Genomic DNA, 8,610 nt, shown 5'->3' with positions numbered 1-8,610 from the left:
ACATGCAAAAGTTAATGAGCTCCCATGTGTCCATTATCTAAGAATTATCAATTTATGACCAATCTTGTTTCGTATATATACACCCCCATCCTGAACAAGGTTATTTGAAGCAAAGATCATTTTATCCATAAATATTTCAGCATACACTTCTAAAAGAAAAGTGTTAAAAATAACTACAAAAATTAATCATAGCTGTTTAATATCAAATATCCAGGCAAATTCAAATTTCCCTCTATGATTTATTTCTTTTCACAGTTGATACCATCAAACTAGAATCCATATAAGGCCCATAATTTGTATTTGGTTGATATGCTCAAAAATTTGTTTCTTTCTTTTTTTTTCTTTTTGACACAGGGTCTCACTCTATTACCCAGGCTGGGGTGCAGTGGCACGATCATGGCTCACTGAAGCCTCGACGTCCTGGGCTAAGGTGATCTTCCTGCCTCAAATTGTTGGGACCACAGCCATGCGCCACTACACCTAATTTTTAAACAATTATTTGTAGAGGTGGGGTCTTGCTATGTTGCCCAGGCTAGTCTCAAACTCCTGGGCTCCAGTGATCTTCCCATCTTAGCCTCCCAAAGTGCTGGGATTACAGGTGGGAGCCACCTGGCCCCTAAAATCCTTTAATCTATAGGTCCCACTTTCTCCTTTTTCCTTTTTCTTTCCTTGCAATTTAGTTGCTGAAGAAACTGGGTTGTTTGGTCTGTAGATGCCTACATTCTTGATTTTGCCAGTTGTATCCTCATGGTGTTGTTTAACACATTTCTTCATTCTCTGTATTTCCTGCAAACTATTAGATCCAGAGGCTTGAACTGCTTCACGAGTTTTTTTTGATGGCATTGTGTTCTTCCATCAGGAGGCCCATAATGTCTGGGTGTCTCTTCTCTGGTCTTAGAGGCCAATAATAATCTTTGTTGGCCTCTTAGAGGCCAATAATAATAATCTTTGCCTGATTTTTGTATGTTGATTGTGTATCCCACAACATTAGTTACCTTGTTATTTAGTTTTGGTAGTTTTTTATTGGATTTCTTATTATTTTCTTTTTCTTTTCTATTTATTATTATTTTCTGATCCTCCCACCTCAGCTAGGACCACAGGTGCACCACCATGCCGGGCTAATTTTTTTGGAGTGTTTTGCCTTTATTGATAGTGTTTTTGGGGACAGAGGAAAGATTTCTTTTCTCTCTTATTGCCAGGAGACATCTATAGCAAAGGACAGATTAGCAAGAGAAAAGCATACACATTTATTTAATATAAGTTTTACGTGACACGGGAGCCTCCCTGTTGAAGACAAAGAAACAGGGAAACCTGGGTATTTTTATGCTGTTTGATGAAGAGTAGACAGTTGTGGAGAAATGTGATTGGAGGACAAAAGAGTATGATCTAATGGTAATAAACTGGGGGAACTTAGCAAGGCCTGTTTGTGCAGATTCTTCTTTGTGTCCCTTGTGTCTTCAGAGCTAAGGATATTCTTTTCCTTTAGGTATAGGGAGGGCCCCTCTCAAAATGAGAAACTTGTTTTGGGGAGAGGAGGGAATGATGAGAGTGACCTTCCTGGTTCTGCTGTGTTTTCAAATGGCAAGGTGCCATATTTTGGGGTTGCATGTCCTAAACCCCATCATTGTCCTTTTCCAAATTCATCCCTAACATGTCAAGGTGACTTCAGGGTGGTCACGTGGTCCTGAGGCTTCCACTTCTTGAGTGAAGTGTGTTTTTCTAATGTGATGCTCCTGCAGGCAAAGTGGGGAAAGATGCCTTCTGACATGCAGCCCAGCTCGTTTTTGGCTTATCATTCCTTTCATCCAGCAGGAGCTAAGACTGCACCTGCCCAATTGCTGGTTTATTATACTACAAAGGATACAGATGAAGAGATGTGTAGGTCGAGGTATGGGGGAAGGGGCTTCCATGCTTTCCCTGGGCGAGCCACCCTTCAGGAATCTCCATGTGTTTAGCTATCTGGAAGCTCTTCTTAGGATTTTCTGTATATAGGATTATATCATCTGCATACAGAGATGTTTTTGTTTCTTTCCTTTTAATCTTCATGCTTCTAATTTCTTTTTCTTGCTTAATTGTCCTGGCTAGAACCTCTAGTACAATGTTTAATGGAAATGAAGAGATTAGACATCCTTGTTTTATTTTTGATCTTAGGGCAAAGCATTCAGTCTTTCCCCATTAAGTATGCTGTTCATTTTGAGTTTTTCATAGAAGCCCTTTATTATATTGCATTCCCTCTTTTCTTCTTTCCTTTTCTGTTCTTTTCTTTTCTTTCTTTTACAGACTGTGTTGCCTAGGCAGGAGTGCAGTGGCACCATCATGGCTCACTGCAGCCTTGACCTCCCAGGGCTCAAGTCATCCTCCCAGCTCAGCCTCCTGAGTAGCTGGGACTACAGGTGTGTGCTACCATGCCTGGCTACTTTGTTGTATTTTCTGTAGAGATGAGGTCTCACTTTGTTGCCCAGGCTGGTCTTGAACTCCTCGGCTCAAGTGCTCCTATTGCCTTGACCTCCCAAAGTGTTGGGATTACAAGTGTGAGCCACCACAACTGGCACTACTTTCTCTCTCTCTCTCTCTCTCTCTCTTTGAGACAGGGTCTCACTCTGTTGCCCAGGCTGCAGTACAGTGGCACAATTATAGCTCGTTGCTTGCAACCTCAACCTCCTGGGCTGAGGTGATCCTCCCACCTCAGCTAGGACCACAGGTGCACCACCATGCCGGACTAATTTTTTAATTTTAATTTTTGGTAGAGACAAGGTCTTGTGGTGTTGCCAAAGTCCTGGGCTGAAGTGATCCTCCTGTCTCAGCCTCCCAGACTGTTGGGATTATAGGTGTGAGCTATGGTATACCCAGCCTTGAGTTCCCTTTTTTGCCTAGTTTGTTGAGTGCTTGTGTGCTTTTTTGTTTTTGTTGGTTTTTTTTTTTTTTTTTTTTGAGACGGAGTCTCGCTCTGTCGCCCAGGCTGGAGTGCAGTGGCTGGATCTCAGCTCACTGCAAGCTCCGTCTCCCGGGTTCACGCCATTCTCCTGCCTCAGCCTCCCGAGTAGCTGGGACTACAGGCGCCCGCCATCTCGCCTGGCTAGTTTTTTGTATTTTAGTAGAGACGGGGTTTCACTGTGTTAGCCAGGATGGTCTCGATCTCCTGACCTCGTGATCTGCCCGTCTCGGCCTCCCAAAGTGCTGGGATTACAGGCTTGAGCCACCGCGCCCGGCCTTTTGTTGGTTTTTAATCATGAAAAGGCATAGGATTTTGTAAATGCTTTTTTTGCATCTATTGTGATGATCATGTATTTTTGGTTTTTCTTCTATTGATATGGTGTATTACATTAGTTGAATTTTGAATGTAAGCCAATCTGTGTTCCTGGGATAAATCCTCCTTGATTGTGTTGTCTAGTTATTTTTCTATGTTGTTAGATTCAGTTTGCTAGGATTTTTTTTTGCATCCATGTCATAAGAGATATTGTAGTCTTCTTGTGATGTCTTTGGTTTTGGTACGAGGACCTCGTAGAAGGAGTTGAGAAGTGTTTCTTTCTCTTCAGTTTTTTGGAAGAGTTTGTGAGGAGTGGTAGTATTATTAGTTCTTTTCTTTTCTTTTTTGAAACAGAGTCTTGCTCTGTTGCCCAAGCTGGAGTGCAGTGGTGTGGTCTCAGCTCACTGCAACCTCTGCCTCCTGGGTTCAAGTGATTCTTCTGCCTCAGCCTCCTGAGTAGCTGGGATTACAGGTGCCCACCAGCATGCCTGGCTTATTTTTACATTTTTAGTAGAGGTGGGGTTTCTCCTTGTTGGCCAGGCCGGTCTTGAACTCCTCAAGTGACTGCCTGCCTCGGCCTCCTAAAGTTTTGGGATTACAGGCGTAAGCCACCGTGCCCAGCCTTGTATTAATTAAATGTTTGGTAGAAGTTACCAGTAAGGCAATCTGAGGCTGGGCTTTTCTTTGTGGGTAGTTTTTTTGATTATTTGTTCAATCTCTTTATTGATATAAGCCTATTCAGATTGCCTATTTCTTGTTCTTGTTGTTGTTCTTTTTTTTTTTGAAACAGGGTCTCACTCTGTCACCCAGGCTGGACTGCAGTGGCATAATCCTGGCTCGCTGCAACTTTCACCTCCCAGGCTAAAGTGATCCTCCCACCTCAGCCTCCTGAGTAGCTGGGACTACAGGCATGAGCCACACCATGCCTGGCTAATTTTTGGTAGAGACAGGATTTCATATTGCCCAGGCTGGTCTTGAACTCCTGAGCTCAGATGATCCACCTGCCTTAGCCTCCCAAAGTACTGGGTTACAGGCATGAACCATCACACCTGGTCCTATTTCTTCTTGAATCAGTTTCTGTAGTTTGTGTGTTTCTAGGAATTTGTTCATTTCATCTAATTTGTTGAATTTATTAGCATGTATTTACATGTAGTATTTCCTTTTCTTTTCTTTTTTTTTTTTTTTAGATGGAGTTTTGCTTTTGTTGCCCAGGCTGCAGTGCAATGGCATGATCTTGGTTCACTGCAACCTCCACCTCCCTACTTTAAGTGATTCTCCTGCCTCAGCCTTCCGAGTAGCTGGGATTACAGGCGCCTGCCACCATGCCCGGCTGATTTTTGTATTTTTAGTAGAGATAGGATTTTACCACGTTGGCCAGGCTGGCCTCGAACTCCTGACGTCAGGTAATCCACCCGCCTTGGCCTAGAAAGTGCTAAGATTACAGGCGTGAGCCACCGTGCCCAGCCTACTTGTAGTATTTCTTTTAATCCTTTAAAGGTTGGTAGTAATGTCCCCTCTTTTATATCTGGTTCTAGTAATGTGAGTCATCTTTCCTTTTTTCTTGGTCGATTAGGTAGTTTGTCAATTTTGTTTATCTTTTCAAAGAACCAGTTTTGTTTTCATTGATTTTCTGTTTTTTTTTTTTTTTTTTGAGGCAGAGTCTCGCTCTGTTGCCCAGGCTGGAGTGCGGTGGCGCAATCTCGGCTCACTGCAAACTCCACCTCCCGGGTTCATGCCATTCTCCTGTCTCAGCCTCCTGAGTAGCTGGGACTACAGGCGTCCGCCACCACGCCCAGCTAATTTTTGTATCTTTAGTAGAGACGGGGTTTCACCGTGTTAGCCAGGATGGTCTCAATCTCCTGACCTCGTGATCCACCCACCTCGGCCTCCCAAAGTGCTGGGATTACAGGTTTGAGCCACCGCGCCTGGCCTGATTTTCTGTTTTTTAAAAAATTCTTGATTTTATTAATTTTCACTCTAATCTTTATTACCTTCCTTCTGCTTGCTTTAGGTGTAATTTGCTCTTCTTTTCCGAAGTCTTATGGTGGTATAAGACTGCTGATTTGAGGTCTTTTCTTCTTTTGTAATATGGTCATTTACAGCTATAAGTATCCCTCTATGTACTGTTTTAGCTGTATCCTGTAAGTTTTGATACATCTTCATTTTTATTTACCTGAAAGTATTTTCTCTTTTGATTTTTAAAAAATCCATTGGTTGTTTAAGACTGTGTTGTTTAATTTCCATATACTTAAGAGTTTCCCAAATTTCTCTGTTCTATGACTTACGTCTGTATCTGAGGAAATATCTGAGCCAAATTCCTGGTGGAGGGCATGGGAACAAAGATGTGCTTCTTCCTGAGTGACACCCCGTATTAGATTCTGAGTGCTTGGTAGATGGGAGAGGCAGCAGTCACAGGTCTCCTTGGCTTGCCTCTCAGTGTGGACCTGCCCATGAGCTGGGGCAAACTCAGTTAGAGTCCTAGTATTTTCAACGGTACCATGCCCAAGGTAGAGACTATTTCCACAAGTGGAGGTTGGATTTATATCAGTTGTACTCACCTGGAACTTTGCCCGCAGCAACAAGTAGTGGGGAAGGATGAGAAGTGCTGACATCCTGTCCCTCCTGGGAAGATAGCTGAGGGGAGAGGCAGCCCTGTGTTCCAGGCTGAAGCAGCCTGAAGTATAGTTTTTGCCTCACTGAACTGAGGGTGGGAGGACAGAGAGGGCATGGGTCTTGGTTCACATACCTCAGATTCTTGAAATTCTGAGTTTTTGTAGATTTTTCTTGAACAAATATTTCTTCATTTGTGGTATGCCCTTAGGGCCATTTCCAGAGTCTTTAAATGTTTGTTTGTTTTTGTTTTGTTTTTTTTTTTAAACAATTCTCACTAGTTTTACTGGAGAGCAGACCTTGGAGGTCCTCAGTGTCACACTGAAAGTGGAACTCTGGCTTGGGCCTGAGAGTGACCCAAACAAATAGAAAAACATTCCATGCTCATGGATAGGAAGAATCAATATCATGAAAATGGCCATACTGCCCAAAGTAATTTATAGATTCAATGCTATCCCCATCAAGCTACCATTGACTCTCTTCACAGAATTAGAAACAACTACTTTAAATTTCATATGGAACCAAAAAAGAGCCCACATAGCCAAGACAATCCTGAGATCTTTTTCTAAAGTGAAACTTCTCACTCATCAATTATTCGGTTCCCCTAAGTACAGTTCGTACAGGAAAGGCAGATTAAATGTTCGACTCCTTCAAAACCTTGTCTCAAAACAGGCCAAATTAGAAAGCTAAATCTGCTGCCTGCTTAGGCCTCCTCTTTTCCAAGCCAAATCAAAAGTATATGACATCATTTGTGTTAGTAGACTGAGCTATACTTAGCTGAATCTTCATAAGGAAAGGAATCAACAAGGTGTTATGTGGGCTGTTTCCCTGAAAATAATTATTTCTTGAATGTGCGTTACATTGCAGAATGACTTATGTGGGCTAGGTTTTAAAAATTTACAATTTTCTTTCTTTCTTTTTTTTGTTTTTTTTTGAGGCAGAGTCTCGCTCTGTTGCCTAGACTTGAGTGTAGTGGCACTATCTTGGCTCACAGCAACCTCCACCTCCTGGGTTCAAGTGTCTCCTATCTGTCTCAGCCTCCTAAGTAGCTGGGATTACATGGTGCTCGCCACCGTGCCCTGGCTAATTTTTGTATTTTTAGTAAAGACGGGGTTTCGCCATGCTGGCCAGTCTGGTCTTGAACTCCTGACCTCAGGTAATTTGCTTGCCTCGGCCTCCCAAAGTGCTGGGATTATAGGTGTAAGCCACCGTGCCCAGCCTACAGTTTTCTTCACTTCTTATTAGCCTACCCTCAGACCTGTCTACTGGAGCAAACCCAATTTCTAATGGTCAGTGGTGGAGATGAGGACAAGGCAGGGTTTGCCTTCCATTTGCTTATTTTATCTAAAGACTCAGGCAGAGAAGAGAAGTTATAACTATTTTATAACTAATTCAACTACTTTATTGGTGAAGCAACTCTCAGAAATTGGAACATTCTTTTAAGTCCTGTTGATGAGTACACAGTTACTTTTTGAATCCTGGTGGATTTTGAGAAGATACGCACTATCTGAATGCTGACTTTTGTGTCTCTTTTCAAAGGGAGATAAAACACTTGCAGACTGAAACTTGTTTTACCTTTCTCATAGCGATCCCTCAAATTTAGACGATCACAAATAGAACCCTGGGAAATATAATCTCCAAACCATGTTAGTTTTCAAGGTGCTTTACACTCACTATTTCAGTTGGTTCTCTGGCCAACTACATAGATAGATGTGGACTGTATCCAGTTGATAAATTAGGCTCAGAATACAGGGCTGATGAGAGCCCATTTGGGACCTTTAAGTGAATTAGAAAAAGACGCCCTTTAAAACACTTTACTTAATCATCTGTTGAAAAGTAACTCAATGACTATACAAATCTAAGATGGTTGTAATATGAGCAGCACCCCTAGAGTTGGTCCACAACCTTCACGGCAGACCTAGTGGCCCTGTTAGAGAGGCCAAAAGTCAAAGGCAAGCAAGTAAAGGGGCCTGGGCTTAGGGCCTGTCCTTATCCACTGTATCCTGACACCTCTTTGACTCCTTCTCTTTGATGTACAACTGAGACTGGGGTACCCTTAGACTGAAAGGAAGGACAAGGCCATGTAGAAAAGAATTGACAGAAGGAGAGGAACACTCATGAACCCCTTGTTTGAGCCTTCCAATGTTCTGAGAGAGGAGGAGCCAGGTAACTGCTGCTAACTGCCATTTTCCCACCATCTGGGCCTAAGGAAGCAGAAGTAAGGCTTCATTAATAGCCAGGATTGCTTGGAGATTCACTTTACTTATTTAAACCAACAAGAGGACTTAAGATTTAGCCTGTTGGAATATGGTTCTAAGAGGCTTATATTCCCAAGAAACTAGTCCTTAGTTTCTTTTGTTCTTTGCTACTTTGTGATCCCTGCTAGAGACAGGCCACTTGCTTTGGGTTACCATAATTTTCTTTTCTTTCTTTTTTTTTTTTTTGAGACAGAGTTTTGCTCTTGTTGCCCAGGCTGGAGTTCAGTGGCGCCATCTCGGCTCACTGAAACCTCCGCCTCCCGGGTTCAAGTGATTCTCCTGCCTGAGCCTCCTGAGTAGCTGGGAATTACAGGTGCCCACCACCACGCTTGGCTAATTTTTGTATTTTTAGTAGAGATGGGGTTTCTCCATGGTGGCCAGGCTGGTCTCGAGCTCTGACCTCAGGTGATCTGCCCACCTCCGCCTCCCAAAGTGCTGGGATTACAGGTGTGAGCCACTGCGCCCGGCCTGAGTTACCATAATTTTCTTTTCTTT

Source organism: Colobus angolensis, unplaced genomic scaffold, assembly GCF_000951035.1.
Source record: "Colobus angolensis palliatus isolate OR3802 unplaced genomic scaffold, Cang.pa_1.0 Scaffold301, whole genome shotgun sequence".
NCBI classification, from domain to species: Eukaryota; Metazoa; Chordata; class Mammalia; order Primates; family Cercopithecidae; genus Colobus; species Colobus angolensis.
Note: the sequence above shows the minus strand (reverse complement) of the source record.